General features: G+C 37.9%; 1 protein-coding gene across 5 annotated transcripts in view; it reads left to right on the forward strand.

The window, feature by feature from the left end:
• Positions 1-13,652, forward strand: part of LOC109928721 (EMI domain-containing protein 1) — a 308,825-nt gene that overhangs the window by 172,191 nt on the left and 122,982 nt on the right. The window lies entirely within an intron of this gene.

Here is a 13,652-nt window from a genome sequence, read left to right on the forward strand (position 1 = left end):
CTCCTGAAGCCCAAATATCAAAGGGCTTTCACAGAACTCTTCAAAGAGCACTCTCACAATGCCTATACTGGGGAGATAGAGTTATGGAATATGGCCTACTGTCTCCAGATGAAGTCTGGAGGCCAAGAGGTGAGTGAATCCAAGGCATGCTGGTTAGAAGGCCAGTCATGGCACTCTGAGACTTTAACCCTGTTTATAAAAAAAAGCTGTTATGCCTTCTAACTCTCACTCATCCACTCCCATGTACCCACTAAGCTACCCTATTCCTATGTCACCTCATGTCCCCACGCCCATTCTATTCTACAAAAAAACCTTTTCCCACTCCATGCTGCCTCATACTCATGCCACCCATGCTTATCATGCCACCTCGATGACCACTTGCCCATATCCACAATGGGTAAACTTGAGCAGCCATTCACAGATTTAACAAAAACTTCCAGAATTTAACAGCATTCTCACATGCAAACACTTGCTTCAGGAAAGTTCGTCTTATTCATGAGACCCATTTAAAAAGTTTTAAATGCCCTCAAGTAATCCACCTGTTGTAAAAGCAAACCTCTATTTACTGGCCAGATCAAAGACAGCTAATCCTTTAATAGCCTCTTAAAAATAACACGCAAAATGAGATTTCAGCCTCCTATTGACTTATGTGCTTTTGAATCTTTTGAAATCAGCCAAGTGTTCATATTGGCCTCAGTTACAATAATACTCCTTGGAAAATGTCAATGATGAAGTCAATTGAAAATGCAGAAGCAGATGACTATAGATTTCTCTATACTGCACTGGAAGACTGGTTAATCAGTGCAGTCTAGGTTGTGTTTTTTGTGTATACTGATAGTCATAGTCTACTTTTCTATTCCATTATTTATACAGCTGGGAATTTGGATAGCTTCAACTGCCCTTCAAGTCTGTTTATATCTCCTTTCCAAATTTGTGACTCCCATAACATCCACACTAGATTTTAAGGCCCTTTGAATAGTAAAAATGATGTCTGTTTAGACTCAGCAGTATTTTAAAATGGTTTGTCGGGTCTGTTCATGCCCCAGCTCCTTTTGTTACTGGTGAAAATTATATTGGTCAGAAATAGGGATGGAAATCCATGTCTGAGTCCTGTTTAATATGTTTGAAAATCTCCAGAGTCATCCAGCTCCACAAAAAAATTTCTCTTTGTGCCCTAATAAATTACAGACTTTTGCAAATTTTGGTTGAAAGCAATCTAAGGGTGAATTTTTTTCCAGGATGAAGAATTAGCATTTAGAGAATGCTTTTAACATAGAGAAATATTTCAAGGTACTTTCAGAAGCGCAATCAGACAATTGAATGACAAGGCAAAGAGGAAGTTTTTAGTATGGATGTCTCAAGGTTAGTTTCCAGTGATAATCTCTACTTATGCTACTTCCTTCCCTGGCTATTGTCTTACGTTGAACCAGACTGATGCCCGATTTTGACTCCTATTTGAGCTTTTCTCTCATTATCCTCTCCATCACAAAGACCATTTTCCAATATTGTCTGTCTTTTCTTCTGTGTACCTACTGCTAAATCCCTCACCTATGCCTTTGACTTCTGTAGAATTCCTCCCCCCTCCCCCGACCTGCCCCCGCCTCATGCCCAATTTTGAGCTTCATTCAAACTCCAGCCACCATAATGATCCCAGCTGATGGTAATACTGGACAAGTCAAATCCCAGATTGTAACCTATCTTGATAGACCATTTTTACTTTTACAATTTAGCTACCAAGGTAATCAATCACTGAACATAATCAAAAGAGGCTGCCAATGCATTTTCAACAAAACAAATTAAAGTTTATTGCACACAAAAGGTAAAATTATACACAAATTATTTTACCCTCTATAAGAACCATGAAAAACTGTCTGATTACAAATATCAGAAATAAAGATTCAACCCTTTTACACTCAAACATATAGTTACTTGACCGTCAGTGAAGGATCATTTTGTTTGTCCTTTGGAAAAATAAGTAAAATAAAAAAAAATCGACCTGTTCAGAGATATTATTACATACCTCTGGAACAGATGGGGCAGGGACCTTACCACTGTATGACAAGAGCCCACCCCCATCCCCATTTCCCCTTTAAAGTTCCTTGTTTGTTTGACGCAGCTGCACTTGACTTCTTTCCAGCAAATGTCTCCATTCACCTAATGCGATCCTCTTCAGGTAATGTCTCTTCGTGAGACCCTTAAACTGCTAACCCTGTTCACTCATTTCTTAACATGGATTCCATAAATTCCTCTTCAGTAGACTTCTGCTTATGGAGCTTACTCACATTGAACCACTCAGGACTTCTTTTCTCAGACTGATAACGTGCTGCTCTTGCAGGCATTTATCTCTCTGGATGACCTGCTTCTGTCAGCCATAAGCCTGCACACTCACTGACCTTCTGCGTGCTTTTGTCTTTTCCAAAATAACTCTTTTCTGTCTTCCTGCGTCATAGGACAACTTGTTGTTAGCCAACACCCCTCTTCCCCTCTTCTACTCTTTGTTTTTCTAATTCTTTCTATTCGCTTTAAGGGTTCTTTTTTAAAGCTTCACTTGAATGCATATGAACAAGTTTCCACAGACCCTGACACCACACACAGAACTCAAAAACAGAATTAAGTCTTTCTCTTCTTAACCCACACAATAGAAAATCACAAATCAAACTTAAAGCTATCCATAGTTCTGTCCACTTTAGAGCCCTTCTTTCAAAAAATAGCAATAATATATCACGAACCTTCATCACACTGGTTATATCAAATCCTGCGCAAGGTTCCACTCACCCATCTCCCTGGTACTCACTGATCTCTATTGGTCCTCAAGTGGTTCACATTCAAAATTCTGATCCTCCTTCATGATTTTATCCCACTTTATCTATGTGACCCCTCTCCTATAAAGACTGTTGGGGTCAAATCAATTTAAATTATTAAAGGGAAGATGGATAGGTGCTGTAAGGCATATGGAACCAAGCTGAGTAGAGTTAAGATACAGATTAACCATGATCTAATGGAATGGCAGTGCAAGATCAAGGCACTGAAAGCCCGTCTCCTGTCTCTGCGTTCCTTAGTATATTCCTAATATACACAAAGTATTACTGGCATGACATCTAGTTATCAATGTGAGATGAGCTGCAAAATAAACATAGCTTCAACCCAACCATCCTCTCCTGCCAATGACGATGAACCATTTGCCTTCTGCTTAACTCAATGGAACATATTTCATCTTCTGGGAAAGTTGTCCATGATCACCCAAGGTAATCAAACAAAACTCCAGAACATCAATTGGAACCAACTACAGACAGCACACAGTAACCTTTCAAGGAACCCAGAGAGCGAAATATTTTTCAGCTCTTGGACCCCTAATGAGATTTTTCTTCCCTGTCAAGGTTAACTGTGCCAATTCCCGTTTTGACTTTTTCCTGTAAAAACACCAAAAGTTAATTTTATTGTTGATTTTCTTTCTCAGTACACTAAACCATACTGAGACAAAGCCCTTTACACATGTCTGAAAGTAATTTGAAGTGGATCATTGCTATTGTTTTCTCAACCAATAGGATGCAATTTAGTTTAAAATCAACTGCCAAAAATATCATAAAATAATATGAAAACCAGGTGCAGAGTCCCATGATTCCAACAATGTGGCTGTTCACTTCAACAGCCTGTTTACAAGATCATTTGTTCTGTTGGAAATCTGACTCATTATTTTTGTTGTGTGACCACCATTAGTTTCAATTTAACTTGCACCATGTTTTTTTTCCAAGTATCCATTAGGAATAGTGCCATCAAGTAGAGCATTGTTTTCTCATAAGCTGCTTTTTAAAATATATTTTCATCGGATGTGCGTGTCACTTGTATGGCCAGTATTAGTTGTCTGTTCCTAATTGCCTTTGAACTGAGTGACTTGCCTGGCCATTACAGAGGGCAGTTAAGAGTCAGCCAGTTGCTGCAAGTCTAAAGTAATTCCAGATATTTTAATTGAATTTAACATTTGACAGCTGCCGTAATGGGATTTGAACCATTGGCCACACTGCATGAGCCTGGGCCCTCAGGATTACTCGTTGAATGGCTGTACCACTGGCCTCCTATGTCCCCTCTCATGGGGTCCTCATTTCCCATACCCTTCCCCCACCCCGACACACCTTGTAAGCTGATTATGAGTAAATCTAAAACAGGAAGGAACAGGATGAGCATGGGAATGGGAAGCTAGGAGGAATCAGGACAATTGGGAATGGAACCAAGGGAGAAAAAGTCCAAGAGGAGGGAGTCCTGTTGAGGGATTGGGATAAGAAAAGGAAAAGACTGAGAAACAAACCCGGCGTAATAAATACATAGCAATGATTGTGACAACAGGATCTCTTAATATTCAATTAAAACAAAAAAAAATTCAAGATTTAAAATCTTAGTTAGAGGATTCACCTCTTGACAGACTGACTAAAGTAGCCATTCCATTTATTGTAAACAATCCCTGAGAGATATAAATCTGAAACCAACATTTTTAGCCAGCCTAAACTAAGATTTGTTCCATATAAGATAGTAAATAATTACATCCTTTGGAATAACATGATTAAATGTAACTAGGACATGAGTAACTTCATTAAACTGTTTACTTGAAAAGCTTCACTAAGCTTATTGTTTATGCTTTTGCTTGGAGCTTGATTATCTTTGTTAGCTTAAGCAAGATCTTGGAGGGTGAGCAAATCCAATCTGCTCATTATGTCAAATGCCTCAGTCATATTTGACCAGATCACAGAAAATATTATCCCTCCCACTGTAATTTCTAATGGCCTCTTGCTATATGATGTTTTAGTTTGTATATGTCTGAAAAATGTTCTAATGCATTAGTTTAATGAATTTGAATGATTTTTCAAGTAAACCTTTAAATTAAGATTGTTAGTTTTTACTGGACAGATGCTTTAAACTGAGACAAGCATGAACAGATGAGCACAATCCTATTTATACTATTGGAGGAACAGAACACAAACAAATTGTGAAACAGCTTTTCTATTCATCCAAGAAAGCACATGTCCAAGAGAACACTTTTCTAAAAGGAAAACGATTTAATTTTGAATTGTTACTCAGTTTGCATGAATGGCTGACTGTGTTTCTATGTATTCAGCCTAGTCTTTGAAACTCTACTTACATCATCTCTCTCATCTATCATAACAATTCAAATTAATTACAGTTCTGTCAGTTACATAATAAGAAATATATCAGCTAAAAGTATTATCTGACCCTGCCCACTGAAGTTGGGAGACTAGTAAATAGACTTAAAGAATTATACAGCACTAAGTGAGCCCCTTCGGTCCAAAGCATCCATGCCAACCAGACATCCCAATCTGACCTCGTCCAAATTTGCGAGCATGTAGCCCATATCTGTCTAAACCCTTCCTATTCATGTACCCATCCAAATGCCTTTTAAATGTTATAATTGTACCCACCTCCACCACTTCGTCTGGCAGCTTGTTCCATACACCATCACCCTCTGCGTGAAAAAGTTATCCTAAGGTCCTTCTTAAACCTTCCCCCCTCACCTTAATGCCCTCTAGTTTTGGACTCCTCCTTCCTCAGAAGAAGACCTTGGCTATTCACCCTATCCTTGCCTCTAATGATTTTATAAACCTCTGTAAGGTCACCCCTCAGCCCCCCACACTCCAGGGAAAATAACTTCAGTCTATTTAGCCTCTCCATATTATGCAAACCCTCCAGTCCCTGCAACATCCTTGTAAATGTTTTCTGCACCCTCTCAAGTTTAACAACATCCTTCCTAGAAAGAAAGATTAGAATTTTATGCAGTACTCTTAACAGTGGCTTCACCAATGTCCTGTACAGCCGCAACATGATGTCCCGACTCCTATACTCAACGCACTGATCAATGAACCAAGCGTGCCAAATGCCTTCTTCACCATTCTGTCTGTCTGCAACTCCACTTTCAAGGAACTATGCACCTGCATCCTTAGGTCTCTTTGTTCTGTAACACTCCCCAGGACCCTACCATTAACTGTATAAGTCCTGCCCTGGTTTGCCTTACCAAAATGCAACACTTCACATTTTTCTAAATTAACCTTCATCTGCCACTCCTCAGCACATTGGCCCATCTGATCAAGGTCCCATTATACTCTGAGGTGACCTTCTGCACAGTCCACTATTCCATCTATTTTGCTGTCATCTGCAAAATTACTAACCGTGCCTTCTATATTCACATCCAAACCATTCCTATAAATGATGAAAAGCAATGGACCCAACACCGATCCTTATAGCATATCGCTGATCACAGGCCTCCAGTCCAAAAAGCAATCCCCTACCACCACCCTCTGTCTCCTATCTTCGAGCCAATTGTCTGACTCCTCTGGATCCCATGTGATCTAATTTTATGAATCAGTCTTACCATGTGGAACCTTTGCTTTGCTAAAGTCCATATAGATAACGTCTACTGCTCTGCCTTCTTCATTCTTCTTTGTCACCTCTTCAACAAATTCAATCAAATTAGTGAGACACAGCTTGCCATGCACAAAGCCGTGTTGATTATGTTGGCTGCTTTCCCGAGGCAGTCGTAGTGTGGAAGGAGTCAATGGAAGAAAGGATGGTTTTCATGATGGAATGGGCTGTGTTCACAACTCTCTGTAGTTTCTCGTGGTCTTGGGCAGAGCAGTTGCCATACCAACCTATGATGCATCCTGATAGGATGCTTTCTGTGGTGCATCTATAAAATTTGGTAAGAGTCATTGTGGACATGCCAAATTGCCTTAGCCTTCTGAGGAAGTAGAGACATTGGTATGCTTTCCTGACTGTAGCATCAATGTGGATGGACCAGGATGGATTATTGGTGATAGTTGCTAGGAGCTTGAAGCTCTTGACCACCTCCACCTCAGCACCATTGGTACAGATAGGAACGTGTCCTCTACTCTTCTTCCTGAGGTCAATGCTAACTCCTTCATTCTGCTGACATTGAGAGATTGTTGTCTTCGCACTATGTCACTAAGCTGTCTATCTCCTAATTTAGCGTGGAATAGAAGAAAGGTTTTTCAAAGAAATGACAAAACAAAAAAAATCAGTAAGGAAATTCATAAGGGCAAGGGAAAAGCAGAATCTGGTACAACTATACATAATGCCGCATTGCACCCTGAAGTTTTGCACTGTCCCAACTTTTCCTCATTGTTCACTCAATTTGGCAAAAGGATGTGGACAGTGTTTTCTTTGTTAACTTGAGTTTTGTGATTACAACGTAATAGATATTAATCCCAATTGTTGTGATTATTGATAAAATCTAAATTTTATGACACTTATTTTAAGTCACCCAAAATGCAATTAGCAACTTTTATAACTATCATGCAATTGTACCAGGCTGGGGTACTAAAAGGGATGGGGGATGCAATTGATGGAGTGTACTTTGAATTGTGATCTCCTACAGTTAGAATGCTAACTTTCTGAACTGAAATGTTCTACTCTCTGAAAGTCCACACTGTGTGTGCCTTTATGTAAAGAATTATTTCCCAAGTGGACGATTTATTGGGCCTCTGTCCTCAGGAATCTTCCTCTTTTGTGAACTCTCATAATACTAACCCAGTGACTGGATGGCTTGAGATTAACAAACCCTATCATTTGCCACATTTGTAGAGGTATTAGTCCATCACAGAAACCCTGCTGCTCCCTCACAAAATTCCTGGCTCTGTTCTTGTTCATCTAGAACGACTTTCATTTCTAATGAAAGGTTGCTGACCAGGCACGTTAACTCTATTACCCTCTCCACAGATGCTGCCTAACCTGCTGAGTGTTTCCAGTGTTTGCTGTTTTTAAATGAGAATAGATATTTTGGCAGCATCTGCGTAGCAATATGTCTGGATCTTTCGACTGGGGAGGAAGAAGAGAAACAGACAGAGACCTTAAACAGAAAGTTTACTGCTGCACTTAAAATGTACAGCTGCTGCAATCTGGAATCTTTCACCTGCATGCTGTGAACATGAACAACTCTTTTGATGTTTTAGTGAATGACTGCACAAAATTGCCTTAAGCATAATGTGTTCCCAGATGGCATTTTCTGCAATATCGGCTAATATTAAAAAATTACATCAGAGCAAAAATTAATTATGTTTCCTGAAGAGGAGAAAAAGTGCGCAAGACAGTTATTGTTATCAAAGAAAAATAACTATATAAGCAATGTAGATTGGTCAGTATCTTGCATTGGTTAAAATGCAATAACTGCATTGAATAATTAATTATAGGTGGCTGGTTGGTGCAATTAATTTAACCTTTTCTACTTCAATAAAGTGAAAGTGATTTCTCCGTCTTGATTATTAGATCAGTAGCATCCACTCTTTATTAGTCACCCAATTCAAATGATCTGATAATTCAGATTTTCTTACTCCAAAAATAATTTTAGATTAATAACAGTTGATTAATGAGCGTTCATTGTGGCCAATATCCGCAACAAAATATGGCTTCCTTTTAAAGTATTGATTTACCATGCACTTAGAAGAAAACTTAATTTAGTTTTGACATTGTCTGGCTTCCAGTAACATATCTGTGACACATTTGACCATGTGTATCATAATAATGTTCAGAATTTTAGTTGCTTCAACTGTATAAGATATGAATCTTATTAAGCAGAATGCCCTGCTGCATTTGATAATTATTATGTTCGTGAAATTCTCCTTTTCAGTGACCATCCTTAAATTTACTTAGAAAGGGCTAGACATGAGACCAACAGACTAGTTTATGTACAACACATTATTGGCTATTACCTGGTCTTTTAATTAAATGTTGTAGTTTTTGCACTTTCCTTCCTTTTGAGTGCTGATGTAGGCACTGGTTTACAGCAGAGCGTATTGCTAGTATTATTGAGACTGATCAGGTGAAACCACAAAAAGGAACACAACAGCAGGAATAAACCACTTAGCGCTTTGAGACTGTTCTATCATTCAAAGAAAGTGTTGCTGGTTGATGACTAATCTCTATATCTGTCTTTGCCCTCATCTCTTTCGTCTGAAAACAAAAACCTGCCAATCTCAGATTTAAAATTTACAATGGATTTCACATCAATTGCTGTCTGCAGAAGATTGCTGCAAATCTTTCACTCCTAAAAGATCTGCCTACAATTTAATGAATTAATAAGATAACAAGATCTCTTTATAAAACTGATGCAAATACTTATTTGGGAAAACCAGTGGTTATCCCTCACTAATTTGGAGAAGTACATTCAATGGTTCTGTAGATGAACTCTTACATAATTGATCTGACACAGCTAAGGAAATGGTGGCACATGTGTTTTTTTCAAAGAGTATGCTTTTCTGGGTCAGTACAGTTCTATAGTGTTTCCTTTCATATTTCAGTGTTAGTAATGGTGCTTTACCAAATTGGGGAATGTTTTTGCAGCTACTTACATGAACACTCATCCAGGAGTGACATTTTGTTTAAATTAGATGTACTGTTGCAAGTTGTGTAGCATTACTTTCCATTGTGTTTACACTGAGATTCAGTATTGGAGCAGAATTTCAATCAGCAGTGTTGGCCTCAGTTACTGATTCTCTTGTATGGCAGTGGTTGCAACCTACGCACCTTTTTTTCACAATTCCATCTTCAATTTGCTAAAAGTCAACAATTTACACATGGTTTAGTCTGTCTATAGTTTACACTGCAAAGCATCCAAATTTGCCCTGGCATATAAACTTCCCATGGGTTGGTTGGCTGTTGGCAGGCACTTTTTCAGGATGTGTCATTTGGCTGAGTTTCAATGCTAAGTATAGGTATAATTCTGCTTCCTTATTGACCTTCAGCTGACAATGTTAACATGCCATAACTCTGTCCTTTATTGCACTTTACTCTTCCAAGTAGATCCTAAGAAATAAGTAGATTTGATTAGGGGCTATTTACATGATACCTGTGGGGATGACTTGTTCCTTGAGTTACTTAATCTGAGGACACATTTGCCATGGTCACATCCATTTCTGAGACTGGGAGATGGACTTTTCTTGTTCTCTGTGTCTCCTTTTGAGGCGCAAATAGAAAATAATGAGCTATGAAGTAGGGCATCCAATTTCTCCCCATAATAAGAGTCTTTGGGACCAACAGGTAAACTTCCCATCAAAATATTTCAATTTTTTTTACAGATAAATGCTGCTAACATGACATAAATCGGATGTCAACATGATTTTCTGCCCTTCACATCCATTCTTTTGCTCCTAAACTAGAGATAATAAGTGATGTCAGTTCCTTTTTTCAAATGAGAAATATTTAAAAAGCCCAGCCAGGGGTATAAGACACCACTGAAGATCATTTTGTTTTGCATGGAAAATAGTCTGAATGCTGCTGAAAAGAGAACAAATTGTGGAGGCTTTTTAATCTTGCACTCATCAGGACAAATGCAAGAATGCCAAATTTCAAACAATATCAACAGTTTACATCAGTGGAGAAAGAGGTGTTAAATAAAAACCAAAAAAACTGCAGATACTGAAAATCAGAAACAAAAACAGAAATTGCTGGCAAAGCTCAGTAGGTCTGGCAGCCTCTATGGAGAGAAACCAGAGTTACCGTTTCGGTCAAGTCACCCTTCCTCAGAAAAAGGTGCTGACTAATTGGCAAGTTGACTGTATTTTGTCGAGGCATTAACCTGCATAAGCTGCCCAAGCTCCCAGGTATTTCAAAAAGGTGCAAGGTTGTATCATATTCCTTTTATTTGCCCAGAATGAGCCATATTACAAACTAAAAGGATTTATCTTAAATTCTGAGTGCACTAATAACTATACTAGCAACCAGTTTAATAGCATCAATCACGCTTATAATGTGATTAATCTACCTTGCTAGAATTGACATACATCACACATAGGAACACATTCTCTGCCAGTAAAGGGAGTATGGTCAAGCATTGCACTTTATCTGAATGATCCGGTAGCTGGAGAACCCAAAGCCATCACCACCACCACATCACATCACCCCCCCTCCCCACCCCAACCCCATTGGCTTGGGTGCCCCCATGGATAAAGCGATCAAAAGTCAAATTACCAACAAGCCTTTTCACCTATAGTATGAATTGTTGAATTTGAAATTTAACTTTCTTGTGTTTCCTGTTAAGTACAAGATGCAATGCTTTGGCAATGTGTCTCTCTTTTCAACAGTGTTCTAATTTGTTATTCATTTACACACACATTCTGTGTAGGCAGTTTTGTAAGAAGAATGTTAGTAGTCCATTGTTGGAGGTAGTCTAGACACTTTGCTTTTCGAGGGTCTCTTCAAGACTTTTTTTATAATTTGTACCCTTAAAGCTGGAGAATCAGAAGGTAATCAGCATACTGCTAAACAAGGCTGTTAGAAGAGAAATATTCATACCTGTCTTTACCTAACTGAGCATATTGGCCAAAAATTATTTCCTGCAGTCCAGTCACCAAAGTTCCTCCATGTTATTCTGTTCCTTTAGCTCAGGAAATATATTCCTTTAATTTCCTGCAGATAGACATTAGATTTTCCATCCTTTTATGGGTTTTAAGTTGCCTCACTCTTTCTTGCTCCTGCACTGTTCTCAAAACTGTAAATGAAGACTACATGGAAAGGATGACTGGTTCAGTCATTAACTGGGCTGTTATTCTTGTGCTGCACACTGATCAATCAGTTTTATAGTCAGAATCAACCTGTTGGAGTCCACTGCCCGTATAATGATTTCTGGGCTATCTAAAGGTTTTTATAGATATTTTTCATCCAGTACAAGCATCTTCTGGTTAAAATATTATGGCATCCTAAAAGCCATCAATAGGACAAACCTCTGTAATACATTTGTTTCACTGTCTTGCCAACGCCTCAGTTAAATTTCCTCATCATATTTAACCTGTGTGTTAGCATTTACATAGGTTTTTAAGCAAGGTGTGCATTCTGATGCAAAGCTCTTTCTCCAGAACACATCTTGGTCAAATTGATAATAAGAAGCTATTGGTATTTCCTAGCAATTGTTCTGAATTCCAAAATATCAATGTAAACTAGAATGGCATCATCTTTGGATCTGATCCAAGAAAGGTTTTGTATTGTCATTCTGAATTAATTTTTATCATCAAAGTAAAAAGACTTTATTCAAGACTTTTTAGACATTACTTTGAACAGACATTGGTCTGAATAGATGAAAAGTAAGTTGAGCTGTTTCCTGGCATATCACTTGTTTGATGATAAAAATGAAAACATATGAAAAATAGTCTATATCATTCGTGACAGGAAATGTGAACTGAGCTATATAGCTGAAGTCCTTTTGTAAAATGTTGCTTTGTATTCTGTCTTCCAAACAATTAATTTGGCAATAATATTTTCAAGCAATGATAGTATTTGCATGACTTACAAAATAAATTCTGAATTGTGAATAAAGTACAAGGGATATTGTCTGATATAAATCTTAATACACTAATTTAATTCATCGACTACTTTGCAATCTTATGTTACTACATTTTCTGCAAACTGTTACATTTAAAGAGATTGTCATTGGCGAGAAAATCTCATTCAGTTTCAATTACTTACCCTCTATCCCACACAGTTTCAGGGAAATTCATTAAAGATATTTAAGTCTCTCCTACGTAATAGGAAACTTGAGATTTATCTTTTCAATGACAGCCTGCTGGGGAGCTGCCATGTTGAGCTTGAACACTGGAAAAGAGCTGCTGGGTTGATTTATTATCTGCTTGATTAAACAGCCATGCAAAATCGCACACACACACTACCACACCCTCACCAGTGGTTTGAGCTCATGTTTTGTATGAAAACTGCAACACTTTATTTAAAGTTTTTTTAAAAAGTTTGATTCCAGTCATAGCTGCAAGAACTCACCCAGTTTCAATTTGACCTGGAGTCTGGGTGACCTGGAAATTTTCTGGATCAACCTTCTTTTTAAGTGGGAATTATTGAAAGCCACAAGCTTAAAAATTCTTTAAAAGGCTCGGACATAAAGATTTTATACGTGAATTCGATACAATCTGGTCAATTCACCTTTCTAATTGATTGCAAGTTAAGGCAGCTACAACTTCTTGCACTAATAAAACGCTTCCCATTTTGGGCCTAGTGAATGTTACATGCTGAAATCTGTACCTTCGAATACATAGTGAATATTTGGTTTTCTTCATAATCACGATAAAAGTGAGGTAACAGTTGCATCAGTAACTGAAAGAAAATACTTCACCTGCAACCTACTATTATTGAATATTTGCCCAATAACATCCTTCAACATTCTGAAACGTTAAGTGTATTATTATTGCACACATAAAATAAAATAATCTCCAATTATTAGTGGGCAACTGAGTGGAGTTCAAAAAATACTGAATTCCTATACATGTGACATTATTATTAAAATTTGTTACCAAGTGAATCATTCTTAAGAAGGTCAGGCTGACATCTCTCTGAACAATCTGCTTTTAATAAGCAGCAGATGAATGCAATATTTGAAGAAATGTTTCTGACCTGTAAACCAGTATTTATGTTGGAAGAGCAGGATTTCTTTGTTCTGTATCTATTGTAATTGTCGGGATCTGAAACAGAAAACAAAATAATTGGAGGTATATGGTCAAATGCAACTTGGAAGATTATCAAATGTCCTTTAGGAACGGAGACAAAACTTATTCCTTTTTCATATTAGATGACTGATATTATTTATACCAAAAAGAAGTAAATGATTTGAGTCACCCTGCTGCCGTAATTTGCAG

This window comes from Rhincodon typus, chromosome 24 (assembly GCF_021869965.1).
Source record: "Rhincodon typus isolate 14 chromosome 24, sRhiTyp1.1, whole genome shotgun sequence".
NCBI lineage: Eukaryota > Metazoa > Chordata > Chondrichthyes > Orectolobiformes > Rhincodontidae > Rhincodon > Rhincodon typus.